This window comes from Mirounga angustirostris, unplaced genomic scaffold (genome assembly GCF_029215605.1).
Source record: "Mirounga angustirostris isolate CCGP_5_RB_7025 unplaced genomic scaffold, mMirAng1.0.hap1 SCAF_9, whole genome shotgun sequence".
NCBI lineage: Eukaryota > Metazoa > Chordata > Mammalia > Carnivora > Phocidae > Mirounga > Mirounga angustirostris.
This window is the reverse complement of record NW_026991717.1, coordinates 63,713,438-63,728,693: the sequence shown is the minus strand read 5'-3', so window position 1 is coordinate 63,728,693 and position 15,256 is coordinate 63,713,438. Positions and strand designations below refer to the sequence as shown.

At 42.5% G+C, this 15,256-nt stretch overlaps 1 long non-coding RNA gene across 3 annotated transcripts; it reads left to right on the top strand.

The window, feature by feature from the left end:
* The first annotated feature begins 732 nt into the window (after window positions 1–732).
* Window positions 733–14,855, top strand: LOC135361588 (uncharacterized). 3 transcript variants are annotated; one of them, XR_010405063.1, is made up of 4 exons: window positions 733–1,346; window positions 2,529–2,716; window positions 8,069–8,277; window positions 8,593–14,855. It is a non-coding gene; the product is annotated as an uncharacterized LOC135361588 (long non-coding RNA). The 3 variants fall into 3 exon arrangements; XR_010405061.1 differs by having other exon boundaries at window positions 8,069–14,855; XR_010405062.1 differs by lacking the exon at window positions 733–1,346 and adding an exon at window positions 1,444–1,788 and having other exon boundaries at window positions 8,069–14,855.
* The last annotated feature ends 401 nt before the right edge of the window (window positions 14,856–15,256 follow it).

Below are 15,256 nucleotides of genomic sequence, written 5' to 3'. Positions count from 1 at the left end.
CAAGGAACGTGTGTGCATGTGTGCATGGGGCATGTTTATGTGTGCGTGCAAGCATGTTGTGTACATCTGTGAGTAGGCGTGTGATTTACTGAAGCTTAAAAGTGAGCTGAGATTCCTTGAACACATAATCAGGTTATACCACTCCCACCGCTACACTAGAATAACCACTACACACACACACATCACATATATATTCATACAAAACATAGGGAGTCCACTTACTTAACCCTTAAATTACCTCCAACAACAGCAAGGTTGATACTATTTTCTCCATTTTACAGGAGATTAAAACCTAAAAGCCTAAGGTTCTTCAATAAGTCAAAAAAGGCAGGCAGGACTTGAACCTTGGCTATCCAATAACAAGGCCAGCCCTCCTTCCACTACACATTCCCCCCTCCTCGTTGTCATTCTCCTCCTCCTGGTTACCAGAAATGTCGGTGAGAGTGATTCTGTTTTACGATAAGCTACCCTGATAAAAATGCTTCAACGATGATTTCTGAGATGTCTGAGCTAAAAATGTACAGATTTCACAGGACAAAGAATGTGCCAAAGTGTGATTGCACAATCAAAGCACTACAAGCAAGCAAGGAGGCCAAATGTGTGCTGGAAAAACTACAGATGTCATCTGGGAATGCTCAGAGCTTTGGGTTTTCAAGCTAAGACCGGAACCACAGACTTATAAGGCGAAACCAAGGCCATGACTTCCTCAGCTGAATCAACCTGACACACACCGCCTGTTCCCTGAGCTCACTGGGATTCCACTGGCTGAGCGTCAGCCCCGTCATGGAAAGAACAGCAGAGCTGGGGAGGATTGGATTGGTCCCCATCCTGAACTAGATCAAAAACACCCACCTTGTCATAAAGCTGCTATGAGCCTTGCAGTGGGAAGACTGGGGAGGCGACACACTAGGGTCAGGAGTGGGGAAATTTAGGCTCCCCAGAGGAATTAGTCACAAAGTCTTATCCCTTCATCTCCATTTACAGCCACTTATTTGGAAGCAACAAGCTCTAAAAGGGTGAAAAACAAAGCACCCCCACCCGCCCAGCATGTGCTCTCAAGCTCACAGGAAGGATTCTTCTCATTTGCTTTGGGGCATACAGGCTGCCTGCTAACAGCTGCATCTTCCCAAGGACAAATCACGTGGTGAATGTTCCACAGAAGGACAGGGCTCCAGGGAACAAAATCAGCCATTTACTCGACTCACTTCACTAGACCTGATCCCATTATACCAAAACTCTAGGAGAAGAAAAGAAACTCAGCAGAAACCAGCTACACAAATCTGCACAAAGAGGACCTCTTGGTTGTGAGAAGTCACAGTAACCAGTGGTTGAGAAATGATGAAAAGGTATGAGACCATGAAGTCAAGGACGCAAGAATGCTTCAGAAAATGGAATGTTAACACTGTCGCCAAGTAACTTTCCTTCCAAGTATTGATTACTCTCTACAGATTATGGAAAATATTTGTCTGAGATGTTATTTCAACTGCTCTCATTTTCAGCTAGCAAGTAGAATGGAGCGATAGTGAACCATGTGTTCCTAATTTTCCCCCAGAAGTAAGTTATTGATATAGGAATGTTAAAGTGCTAGGAAGAGAATGAGGAAATTTTCATAAGGAACCCAAATGACCTTCTGAGAGTACGGGGACTGCAAGCCCAACGCCTTGAGATTCTCCCTAGAGGAGAGTGATCAGGATGGACTTGGGTGATCCCAACCAAGGACCAGGACAAGAAGGAGATACCAGTTCCTTTAATAGAAAACATCATGGTGGAAAGAGATTAAGTAAGTAGGTAGGTCTACACACCATGATTGACCTCTTGAAGTAGTGGTTCTGGTTCTTTGAGGCTGTAACTGTGAAAATTTGTACTGGCCCAGCCCTACTGAGCACAAGTTACATCCTAGGAAAGATGGATTTCGGGGAATCTAAGAGGACACAGACCAACTTGTGAGTGGTACATTCCTGGGTCAGGGAATGTCAGAGAACCACTGTGTCTGGGACAGCTGCTGGAAGAAGGAAATTTATCCCCTCCATTATCATGTGTGTGTTAACCTATTTAGTTTGTATCTTCCTGAGGGAGAGGCCTAATGCCATCTTTCCCACTTGGTAGCCTGGTACTGCATCACAGAGCTACCAGCTTTAGGGGATGGTTATGGCATCATCTAGCTTCCTGGAGTATAGAAGCCATGACAATGTGCCCTGTACACCTCCTTCTACAGGGAGTGGGACTGAACCAGGGCCCTAACTATGGCACTTTTAAGTCCACTGCTATTTGCACAATGACACTACTTTCCAAGAGCTGCTTGCTGTGGATGATAGGTTGTGGTGGGAGGACTCCATCCTGGGAGACACAGGACTTCTTTGTTGGCTGACTCAGGCACAAAGACTTCCCAGGGGCTTTGCGGAGGCTTCCTTAGGCTGCCTGGCAGTCTGACCTGCTCCCTCCTACACTTCTCTCCTCATCCCCTTCACTGAGTCAGGCCTACATTGTGATCTGACTGCTAACCCAACCTTGTCCTGCTCCCTCTCTAGGTCCTTTCACATAAGCATTTCCTTCAAGAAAATCCCTACAACATTTAACACTATCTTGGTGTCTGCTTCTCAAGGACCATGACTAACACAGAAGGAACATCTGAATTGCATCCTGCAGGAACAAAGTGGAAGAAGCTGGACTGTCCCCTGGATATAAATCAGCACCCTGAAGATTTCTTGAGATTATCGTAAGTATGGAGACCAGGGAACACTATATAGAGGTTCAAGTTGATAAATTGCTATCTATGAATTTACCTTGTATGCAGCACTTTAAAATAAATAAATATCCATTTTACAAGTTTAGGCCAGAAGGGAAGCATCAAGGCAAAAATCCATTCCCTCTCCCCATAACTGAAGGAAAAGTGGGAGCAGATGATGTGTACCATGCAGCAGGCCAGTGTTGCCTTGGCTGTGATTGCCTCCCAAATGAGCATTCAGAGTAGCCCATTGTGACCTTCAAACTCGGCTGGGTTTCCATGTGTAGGGAGTTCAGGAATTTCCACTAGATCCTGCTGGCTGGACCCTATACCTCCAAAGGCCTGATAATGTTCTCTAGGTGATGCTACACACATGGGCCCTCCACATTCTGTCTGGCCTCACCAGGAGTAGAATGAGACCACTCTTTTCAGACAAGAGCTTTCTACCCAGTGCCAATCCACATATAATTGGTAGCAAAAATTTCACTCCTTCAAGTACTCATTACATGCCAGCCACTGTGCAAAGCATTTTACATTTTATCTCATTCATCCATTCATTTATTCATGCAACACATTTATTAAGTATACCTCCTATGTGCTATCACTCCCCAAAGATAGAGCAAGCCTAAAAAGTCCCACCACATAAAACATATGTTCTAGTGAGGGAGAGAGACACAGTAAAAAAAAAAAAAAGAAAGAAAGAAAACCAACATAGACGTATGTTTTGAGTAATGATAATTACTGTAAAGAAAGCAAAAGCAGAGTGAGGTTCTAGGGAGGCATGGGCAGAAGGGTAGGGTGTATATTACACAGAATTGAAAGGAAAGCTCTTCTGAGGAAGTGATATAACAGCAGAGACCAAAAAGAATTGGGAGCATTAGCTGGGTAATCATCTGAGCAAGGACAGTTCATTTAATCTCCCTCCATCCACACCACAAACCCATGAAGCACAAGGCATTATCCCCCTATTACAGAAGAACCATCTTAGAGAGGTGATATACTCAGCGAGATCACTCTCCAAGCCAGTGTGATTAACCTTTATACCTCACCATCAAGGTGAGCTCCAGAAACTTCCCACTTATATTCTAAAATCATTGAGAGAGGCCAGGTTTTATGTCTCCCCTATTCTTCCTAACACCCTTTGTGCCCTTTCCAATCTCAATGTCTGGTTGCGGGGGAACCACCTAAGATACTATGGAATGCTGGCCATGCTTATTATGATCATCAATCATCATTGTTGTCATAATAGCTTTTTCTACCCAAAGTCCTGGTGGCTGGGGAAAGGGACAGTAACAGAGACCCCAAGAAGTTGTATTTCCTCACAACAGTTAAGCAGCATGGGCAGAGGTCCCTATGGGGAGGTTCTAAAACCAGCCTTCACAAGAAAAATTGTGACTCACTAAATCCATTTATGTTGGTCTTGCTGCAAAGAAAATCCTTCTCTCCTGGGTAATAACGGAGCCCCATAAATAGATTCTAAACTTCTATCCATTCTCCAAAAATAAACTGGTGGAACTGGTAGTTCTTTTACATTATCACAGTGAGACATATCATTAGCTCTATTAGTCATTTGATTTTTGCCTTCTTCCCATCGCCCACTTTATTTGCATCCCCATCTAATCAAGAAGCCCATGTGATAATAAAGTTCCAAGCCTATGTTTCCATGGTTTCCCAAGCCCTGAATAACCAGGATCCTCTTACTCTGTTACCAATAAACTTTGGAGGGTTTTTTTTTTTTTTTTCATGAGCAGACACTATTTCACAAGTTTCGTTTCTTGCCTATGATCAAAATATGTTTCACTAAGCTCTGTAATCACAATACAGCTGTTCACAGGGTGTGTCAATAAGATAATGAGCATTTGTGCCTAACAATCTATAAGCTAAGAGCTGACATAACCCTGAGGGTAGGGATCCTCTTGATTAACTCAGTCCATATTTAATTCCACATAGCACCATCCTTAATAAAAGCTTACTATGATTATTGTGACAGTTTGTAATTACAAGCTCAATATGGTTTGGAAGTAGTATTTATACATTTTTCCACTCAACCAATGGGATATTTTTTGATATACAAGTTGAAATTCATACCTGCTAGACTTTGTATACCTTGGAAGCTTCATTTCCTTCCCAATTCTCATACTGCTGCTAGTCAACTAAGTGACAAAGTTGAAAGTCTAACAAACATTGAACATTATCCACACAATTTATTTAATTCAAGAATGGACAACTGTCCTTGAAGTCCGTGTCTCTTTGGAGCCTGATGAGCCTGGTAAACCCTGAGAGAAGTTTGAAGAAGCTGTAACACCTTCCCCTGCACATAGATCTATCTCTCCTGCTTTCACCTAGTGAGTTTTGATTGACCAAGTTTTCTTAGGTGTGCTTTATGTGTTTGATAAGGGCTTACAGAGTGGCCAGGCACTGATCAGAAATCCTCCTAGAGTATAAAAGCTAGAATGTATTTAATAAGGTAAAATAATGATTTGACAGGCCAAATACAGTATTTTCAGAATATGCTTTATTAGATTCAATTGTATTTTTCCACCTTTTTTGAAAAAAAAAAAGATAAACTGGACATGCAGGGATTAACCTGTGAGCCAGGAACAGAAGAAATCCACATAAACAACCAGGTAAATAAGACTTCAAGATCTTTTCATCCTAGTGGTCTACTGCTATTCTCATTAGCCCAAACTGTAATGTTTCCCACTTTATCCTGACTCTAAGGTCTGGCGGTTCTGAGCTTGTCTGAGAAATCTCTGCTTAGTCCATGACCTCAGAATTGTAATCTCTCACAATTAGGATGGAGAATAAAAGACACATGGCATTGCATTCCCACCAAGCACCCACTGCTCAGTGCAGAGTCTGGAATGTGTCAGCATCTTGGTTGGCAACACTCTGGGTGCTCTCTAAGTTGTCACTATCTTAAATGATGCCCATGACTATGTGCGATAGTCTGGATATGGGCTTAAAGTGCCAAGTACAGTGGGATTTCAAGACAATACCACTTAGTCTATATCTGTATCCCAGGAAAGGAACAACAGTTTACTAGCTAACTTTCAATGCCAACTGACAATGGGAAAATGTAATGAATTCTCCTGAACTTTTTTCCACAGAATTCCTATTAAGCAAGCTCTTTCCATCTATTAATGGTTGTTTATAACTGGCTTATGATGATTTATGATTCCATGGCAGTAATAAGTCTTTTAAAGGGAAATAACAAGAGTCAAAAAAAAAAAAAGTTATAGGGCACCTGGGTGGCTCAGTCGCTAAGCGTCTGCCTTCAGCTCAGGTCATGATCTCAGGGTCCTGGGATCTAGCCCCACCTCAGGCTCCCTGCTCGGCAGGAAGCCTGCTTCTCCCTCTCCCACTCCCCTGCTTGTGTTCCCTCTCTCGCTGTGCCTCTCTCTGTCAGATAAATAAATAAAATCTTTAGAAAAAAAAAAAGTTCTATGAAGAGGAAGTTCGCTGTGTCTCTTATCATTTCAACTATGCAGTCATAGAAATGTTTGTTCTTAGGGGCTTTCCAGAACACAGCCTTAGCCTCTGGGCTCCTTTTCCACTCTTAGGTATACTACTTGGCTGTGCTAAGGATCTGTAAGACAGTAGATGTGAACACAAGGAGACAGAATGTGGGTGGAGTCGGCAGGGGGGGTGGGGGCAGTCACTGCCCAGAGAATCAGAAGATCTGGATTCTAATCTCAGCTCTGCTGTGAGCCAGCTGCAAGGCTTGAGGCTAACTATTCAGTCATTATGAGCACTGGTTTCCCATTTTATAAAAAGAGGGGGCGGGCTTAGATAATCAGCTTAATTCTATGCCAATGATAGAAATGTTTGGGACATGTCTGCATTTAAACAGCTCTTCCTCCTGGGTGGGTCCAGTGAGATCCCCGTGGTGGAGCTGGCGTGGTACTGCCCACTGGATGGGGAGATGAGGAGCTCTGGAATCCCACCCTAAAGTAAATGTCCTCTGCTCAGAGACCACTCCTGCATCTGTCAGGAGGGAAAAAACCAAGCCCTTCTCTCAGGTTCTTGATAAGACCTGTTATTCCAAACAGAGGGCATGCGTGGGCAGTCTGTTCCTGTACCCCTTCTGCCCTTCAAATACTTTGCATATATCAAAGCCTTTTCCTTACCACTCAGGACTATATGGCACTCAAACTCATGTGCACACTAAAGCAAGGACATTAATGCAAGACTTTCTTACTGCTTCTTCTCACGTGAAAAAAACATCTGGTTTTGAGGTACACCTAGGTGGCTCAGTCAAGCGTCCAACTCTTGGTTTTGGCTCAGGTCATGATCTCATGGGTCATGGGATAGAGCTCCATGTCAGGATCCTCACTCAGAGGGGTGTCTGCTTGAGATTCTCTCCCTCGCCCTCTGCCCCTCCCCCTGCATGCACTTGTGCATGCGTTCTCTCTCTAAATAAATAAATCTTTAAAAAAAATAAAAACCTGGTTTTCCTTATCACATAATAAACACACATTTGTGAAAAAACAGGTAGAGAAGAAATTTTTAATTCATTAACCCACTATTGAGAGTTTATCAGATTTTGTGTACATTATTTCAGAATTGTGTGTATGTAACACATACACATACATTTTTAAATGTGAGAATTCACCAATTGGGTATCATTTAAACTGGATATCCACATGCAATGACTTTGCACTCTTACCTCACATTATACATACAATGTCACCTCGTCAATAAAGCCTCCCTTGAGGCACCTGGGTGGCTCAGTTGGTTAAGCGTCTGCCTTCGGCTCAGGTCATGATCCCAGGGTCCTGGGATGGAGCCCCACATCAGGCTTCCTGCTCAGCAGGGAGCCTGCTTCTCCCTCTCCCTCTGCTGCTCCCCCTGCTTGTGCTCTCTCGCTGTCTCTGTCAAATAAATAAAATCTTTAAAAAATAAAAAAAAGCCTCCCTCACTCCTGCCACATTCTGAAGTCTAAATGCTAACTCCCTCCTTGATTGCTTCATTATAGCTTGCACATACTTAGCTTAACAGTAATAACCTCACAGATTTAAATTTAAGATGGGAATATTTCCTGACAGCTTTTCCAGATTTTTTGCTACTTAGGCATTTTCTTCACATAAAATAAAAAAGTCATAAATTTGTAGGGGACTGCATTTACTTTGTTCCTTTTCCCATCTAGTCACCACAATAGGATTTTTCACTCATCCTGGTGACACCATTCAGCCTCTGCATGACTGCAACAAATACCATTTCACCCAAGTATCATAACAGCCAGGCCACTGATCCCTTCCTCTAGCTTTACACAGAATAATAGCATTTGTCTACCAATTAGCTCTGATCGGCATCACAGTTATCAATATTTTTATTCTGTAGGCTCGATAGAGCACCAGCTGTGTCCAGCAAGTGTCCAACAAATGTAACAACAGTGGCTTCCAGCCAAGTGTGCAACGAAGATTTTCGACAAGAATAGATTCCCCGTGGAGTCTAAGGACAAAAGTACATAAACATGGACTAACATTCTGGCTGTGGCAGAGGAAAATCCTCTTGTCCTCAAAGAGGTTCAAAGGCTCACATGGAGAAAAGTGAGTGCTCTGTTGTTATCTGACTCAAGGGACCGCCCCAAGAGGCTAGCATGCTGTCCTTGCCAAGGTGGCTGGGCCTTCACCACTGGGGCCTTTGAAATCCGACAGCAGAGAACCTCAGGGCCCCCTCCTCCCTGCTCTCCTGGGACTTCTCCGTCACATATTACCAGAGAACCAGCCGGTTGTGAGTCTCTGGGACAGTCTTCCACCACTCACCCACACATGCTCACCACACTTGCTTTATAGCAGAAGCATCAATGGTGCTTTATTGAAATTGACATGAAAAACAACAATGTCTCATCTCATCTGTTCTAGGAAAAAGCCACCAGTCGTCCTCCCTCCAAGTCACCTCAGTGCAACTGCCAGGAACATAAAAAATGCAAATATGATCATTTGACCCACCTGATTAGAAACTGAGGTTAGAGAACCCCGGGCAGCAGCCTGAAGTCCCAAAGTCCTTTGCAAGGCATTCAAGGGCTTTCACAAGCTAGCATCAGTCCATCTTTCCAGCAATAGCCTCAGCTTATCCCCATAGAATGTAAATTTGCATAGCCACTACAGAAAACAATATAGAAATTGCTCAAAAAATCAAGAATAGAAGTACCATACCATCCAGCAATTCCACTTCTGGATATTTATACAAAGAAAAACACCAATTCTAGGAGATATATACACCCCTATGTTTTTTGTAGCATTATTTATAATAGCCAAGATATGGAAGCAGCCTGAGTCCATTGATAGATGAATGGATAAAGAAAATGTGGTATGTATGTAGGTATGTATACATATATATGGATTATTACTCAGCCATTAAAAAAAAAGAATGAAATCTTGCCATCTGCAACAACATGGATATACCCAGAGGGTATTATGCTAAGTGAAATACTCTATGATTTTACTTATATGTGGAATCTAAAACACCAAACAACAAACAGAAACAGACTCATAGATATAGGAAACAAACTGTTGGTTACCGGAGGGAGAATGGGGCTGGTTGAGGGGGCGGGGGCAGTGAAATGGGTGAAGGGGATTAAGAGATACAAACACCTGGGTGGCTCAGTCGTTAAGAGTCTGCCTTCGGCTTGGGTCATGATCCCAGGGTGCTGGGATCGAGCCCCGCATCGGGCTCCCTCCTCTGTGGGAGGCCTGCTTCTCCCTCTCCCACCCCCCCGCTTGTGTTCCCTCTCTCACTGTGTCTCTCTGTCAAATAAATAAATAAAATCTTTAAAAAAAAAAAAAACTTTCAGTTGTAAAATAAACAAGCCATGGGGATGTAATGTACAGCCTAGAGAATATAGTCAATAATATTGTAATAACTTCCTTTGGTGACAGAGGGTAACTAGACTTACTGTGGGAATCATTTCATTATGTATAAAAATACTGAATCACTATGACGTACACCTGAAACTAATAGGATAATGTATGTCAATTATACTTCAATCAAAAAAAAAAAGTTTCTCTCCATGCCCTGTGTGTTCTGGCCTCCCCAGACAGCTCACAGTCTCCTTAAGATATTGCACATTTTCATTATATGTGATTTTTCCTTTCACTATTTAACTTACCTAAGAGCTATCCCCACACCTCACTTCGTCCACCTGACAAACTCCCAATGATTCTTTGATAAACAGCTCAAATGTTACTCACCCCTCTGATGCTTTCTCCAACTATCCAAGGTCAAATGAGCCAGCCCTTCCTTCTGTGCACCTATGTATTGCCTTTTGCTTATTTTCCTAAGTCAGTAGGTGGCAGAGCCAAGACTCAAGCCAGGTCTTCTGGTTCCAAATCTTAAGGTGTCTTTGCTATGCTGTACTACCAGTGGAATCATGCTTTAATTCAGAATTCTTAGTGGCTGCCCAGTGGTGGGTACTCAGTAAGTGTGCATTCAATGAATGAATGACAATGTATAAGTAACTTCTACTATCATCCTCACACTCCCTCCTCCAAAGTAGAATTTACCAAGGAAGCTTGGCTTCTTTTTTTTTTTTTTAAAGATTTTTTTTATTTATTTATTTGAGAGAGAGTGAGAGAGAGAGAGCACAAGAGGGGGGAGCGGGAGAGGGAGAAGCAGCCTCCCTGCCAAGCTGGGAGCCCGATGCGGGACTCGATCCAGGGACTCCAGGATCATGACCTGAGCCGAAGGCAGTCGCTTAACCAACTGAGCCACCCAGGCGCCCGGAAGCTTGGCTTCTTAGATGCATCCAACTCATGGGGTACTATGTATCATGTAAGCATCCCGCAATTTAGGACTACCACAACTATGTTCCATGTAATTATTCTAGTCCTCTGATGAAGCGCATGCTGCCTGTTTGGCCAAAGACAAGGGAAAGGAGAAAAAGAGAGTAGTGTCTAATGTCCAGGGAGAAGCCTGGCCCAAAGAAACATTTCCATTTCAACTCCCTCTGAGCATTTGAGCCCTGCAGGGGCCAGCGGCCAAGTCTGAACTGAAAGTATCACGTGTTTGAGAGACAGAAGCCAGGGTGTCATGGCAATATAAATACAAGGACAGATAGGACAAGCTGGCCCAAAGGAGAAACGCCAAGCCCAAGCCTTGGACCATCCGTCTACTCTCTGTCAACGAAAAAAAAAAAAAAGTAGAGGACAAAAAGAAAAAATAAACTTCTTAATTTCAACTTTGTATAAAAAAAAAAAAACTCTTCAAGAAGCAGCAAATAAAATCCTACAACTCACTGGGTACTGAGTAGAACATTGAGATACCAACCCTTCAGGGAAGAATAAATAAGCAATTCAAAATGGGGTTTCCTGCCCTCAATTTAGAGCTTGAAGTCGTCCATTCTGCCAGCAGTATTCTGTCTGCCAACCTACCTGCAAAGAAAGGTGCCATTTAAACCTTCACATCCACCAAGATGGCTGCCATACAAAACCCACACTCACAAGCTCCCCTCAAAGCCTGGTTTGGAAGAAGGAAAAAGCAAAAGAAATACTCTGGCAGGTCTTCTGGACTTTAGGAATTCCACAAGCAAAGACATTGCCAAGATCTACTTGACAGGATGTATAGAGTTAATAAAGTGAGTGTTTGCAGAAATTCCAAATTGTTAAAAAAAAAAAAAATCTCATGGTTTTAAAAAATCAGTATAGTTTGAATGTAGGGATAGTCATGGTCTGCTGGAGATGTGATATTATAGAGCCTTGGGCTGTCCTCACACCCGTGCATTTGGAATGGCCACTCTTGAGGACTATGAATTAGAAGACTGGTTTAAGGCAATATTGTTGCCCCATGAGGGAAGATGCCAGCCAACAAAACACAGAATGCCACAGCCCAAGGAACAAGGTCAGAACTGGCTTTGATTATAAACTGTCTAGGACAGGACTAAGTGTCTTTAGGTCCCACACAATATAAATATTTTAGAAGTTTGCGGTTGAGTTTGTTTTGTTAAAAAAGGAACTCTGGTGCTTAACTTGTTCCTTTCACAAAAAAAAAAAAAAAAAAAATTCTACAAATCAAAGATGCACTAACATCTCCCTTATTCTTCTTCACATGACAAGAAAAAGTGGCATACAGAGAAGTAGAAGTCAATGGTCCTAAGTGCTAAAAGGAAAATTTTGTTCCCTGCTCTAATATCATCATATTAGAGATGTGCACTCTCCTGAGTTTCTTGGATTGCCATGAATTCATATAGCATGGCAGGAATTGCATTCTTTTAGCAAGGAGTTATTGAGCACTCCTACTGTGAGCTAGCCATGGTGCTTCATGGCAGGAATGCAAAAATGAATAGAAAATGCCCCCTACTCTCAAGGGGGTCATTAGGTGAATTTCATCCCGGTTGACCACTATTGCCCTCATTCTAGCCCGCCAGGATCCTTGCCTTCTGCTCATTTCCTCTCTGATCTTACATGACTTGATCTGTCCCCTCCATGTTAATGGTTCTTGGATCTCTAAACCCAACCCTGATGTCTAACCCTTCGTAGCTTGTATAAACCCAACCATTTCAGACGGTTGTCCTACCACTGCTTCAAGCATGAACTGATGCAGGCACCCTACTTTCCCAAGCAGCCCACCCACCCAAACTGGCTCACCTTCCTAACCGTCCCATTCTCTTCAATACTAGTCCCATTCTTTGCCCTTTATTCCTATCCTGTCACTGGGTCCTAGCACTTATCCTTTAGATTGGGTTACAGTCTTTCTCAGCTTTCATCACGTAGGTTTATGCCTCATTAGCTAACAAAGTGACTGGCCTCTCTGCTCCTTCCAAATCACTTTTGTATGACTTGCAAGATTTTTTTAAAGCAATGATCACTTTCCTATTCATAAAATTTGGTGGTTTGCTCTTGCCTGTCTTAAAAAACATACACTCTTTTATAACTTTCTATAGCCTGACCTTTCCCTCTCTGTACCAATGTTATTTCCAATGACCCTCCTTACCCTCGACCTCTATTCTCATCAAGCTGGTTCCCACCTTAATGCCTTTATTGAGCCTGTCCTCCATCTCACCAAATCACAGCCATCATCCATGCCACGATTCACTTAATCAAGTATTCACCTAGTACCTACTGTGTAATACGCACTATGCTGGACCCTAGAAACAGCAGAACTGAAGTCACAGGTCTTACATTCTACTTAATGGGCCTTATATCTACTGTTGGAACAATTAGCCAACCTCCTGAGAAAATGCTTGATACTTTTCTCATACTTTATTCTGTTAAAAAAAAAAAAAAACACCTTGGCAAATAATTTTTAAGTAATTTTTGAAAAACAATATAAGTATTATAAAGTTATAATTGATTGGGAATGGATTGCCAAAAATTGGTAATATAAATGACAGAATATAAAACTTATTTAGAGTCTTATCACCTCCCCCCATGAAACCTGGTAAAACAAACCTGTTTCAAAGATTTATCCATTACAGAATTTTCCTTTAAATATCTATGGTATGAGTATTAGGAGTTCAGTACTTAACTTAGGCTTTTTTGTTTTGTGCGTGATAGCTTTTGCCCTCTGAACACTAATAGTCTTGACAGGGACACACAGCTTTTTCTTGTATTTCTTCTGTAGCCCTCACAATAAGCAGGAAGGAAGCCTCACAGGTATACCAGAGTGGATGAAACAACATCCAAACTCAAAAGTTTACATTTAAAAACAGATCTATATAATTTCAAGCCTCATCCTCAATCTGAAAATTCATACCAGCAAGCTCTATTCTCAACATCCATCAACATTTTCAGCTAGAAGAAAATCTGACTCTTGAGATTGGCCTCCTTTTCAAGTCTTTCCTGCCCAGAATCATGAGCATGGGCAAAAGAGCAGAAAAGCAATGGATAATTAATATGTGAGCTCAATTATATAGCGTCGTTTCATTTCTCTAAACATTTTTATCATTTGGACCTCCAATGAACTTGTCACCAGATATCATGTGGGCTTTTGGAGCCAAAATCTCCAGAAGTTTTTGACATGACTCTTAGTTTCTGACAACTATTTTTAGTGAAATAACATCGCTTTTGCTTCTGTGACATTTCCCAAAACAGCAGTAAATCTGAGATCAGACAGAAGGGAATTTTATTTTGATGCAAACTTTTGCTCAATGAGAGCCAACAGATGGCCCTATTATGTGCATTCAAGTCCCAAGAAAGAAGCTGGGTGATTCAGAAGGAGTCAGGTCACACTGTGTTCTTCTTTGGGACAACAACTCACCTGGACCGGGAAATGGGAACCAAAAAAGATAAACAGGGTTGACTCTTAATTTCAAACTTGGTCTCAAAGAAATGAAAAGCCACTGATCCACTCTAAATGAAACGGAACATGACAAAAAGCCAGTTCACTTCAACAACAGCCTCTGTATTTCTAATCCTTCCTCAGAGCTACCAAGTACATTCTGGAAGGGCTATTTAGATCCAAGCTAAAGTTAGAAGGGAGTGAAAACTCTGGGAATTCTGACTATACAAAATCTTGATGCTATTCAAAGTTTTCTCACATTTGGGGCACCTGGGTGGTTCAGTCAGTTAAGCGTCTGCCTTCGGCTCAGGTCATGGTCCCAGGGTCCTGGGATCGCTCAGGTCATGGTCCCAGGGTCCTGGGATCGCTCAGGTCATGGTCCCAGGGTCCTGGGATCAAGCCCCATGTCAGGCTCCCTGCTCAGCAGGGAGTCTGCTTCTCCTTCTCCTTCTCCCTGCCCCCTGCTTGTGTTCCCTCCTCGCTGTCTGTCAAATAAAATCTTGAAAAAAATTAAAAATAAAAATAAATAAATAAAAGATGCCAGAAATGGCGAATTCCAGTCTTAGGCAGAAAAAACAGGAGTCGTCAGAGGAGAAGGGGGAAGGAGAACAGCAAGAGAGCAGGGAAGAGGGAGAGAAAAATCCCCCAGCGCTCTCTCTCACTATCTCTCACCCTCTCTCAAATAAATAAATAAAATCTTTAAAAAAAATTTTTTTCTCGGGGCGCCTGGGTGGCTCAGTCGTTAAGCGTCTGCCTTCAGCTCGGTCATGATCCTAGGATCCTGGGATCGAGCCCCGCATCGGGCTCCCTGCTCGGCAGGAAGCCTGCTTTTCCCTCTCCCACTCCCCCTGCTTGTGTTCCCTCTCTCGCTGTGTCTCTCTCTGTCAAATAAATAAATAAAATCTTTAAAAAAAAAAATTTTTTTTTCTCACATTTTCTCATTATTTGCTGCTCTTTAGTCATGTGTGTACGTCTACTTCCACAACCCCAAGGAGTCATTGTCTATCAGTGAGTAAGCCATAGTGCAAACTGGTTTCAAACATTTCCTCAATGATCCAACATTACAATCATGAGGTTTTTCTACAAATGTTATCTGTAAAACTCTGAGCTGAGCCTATGAGTGATCTCTTTGAAATATGAAGTGGGAAACTGAAACACAGAATCAGTGGGCTCTAGGGAAAGAGCTGAGGGTGAGCGGACTTGTGGCCAAGGGGCCATTATAGATCATGGACAAGCTGAAACCATGGGAAACTGGGCTGGTAGAGAGAGGAACATGATATACAGAGAAAAGCAAGAACATCACAAATGAGA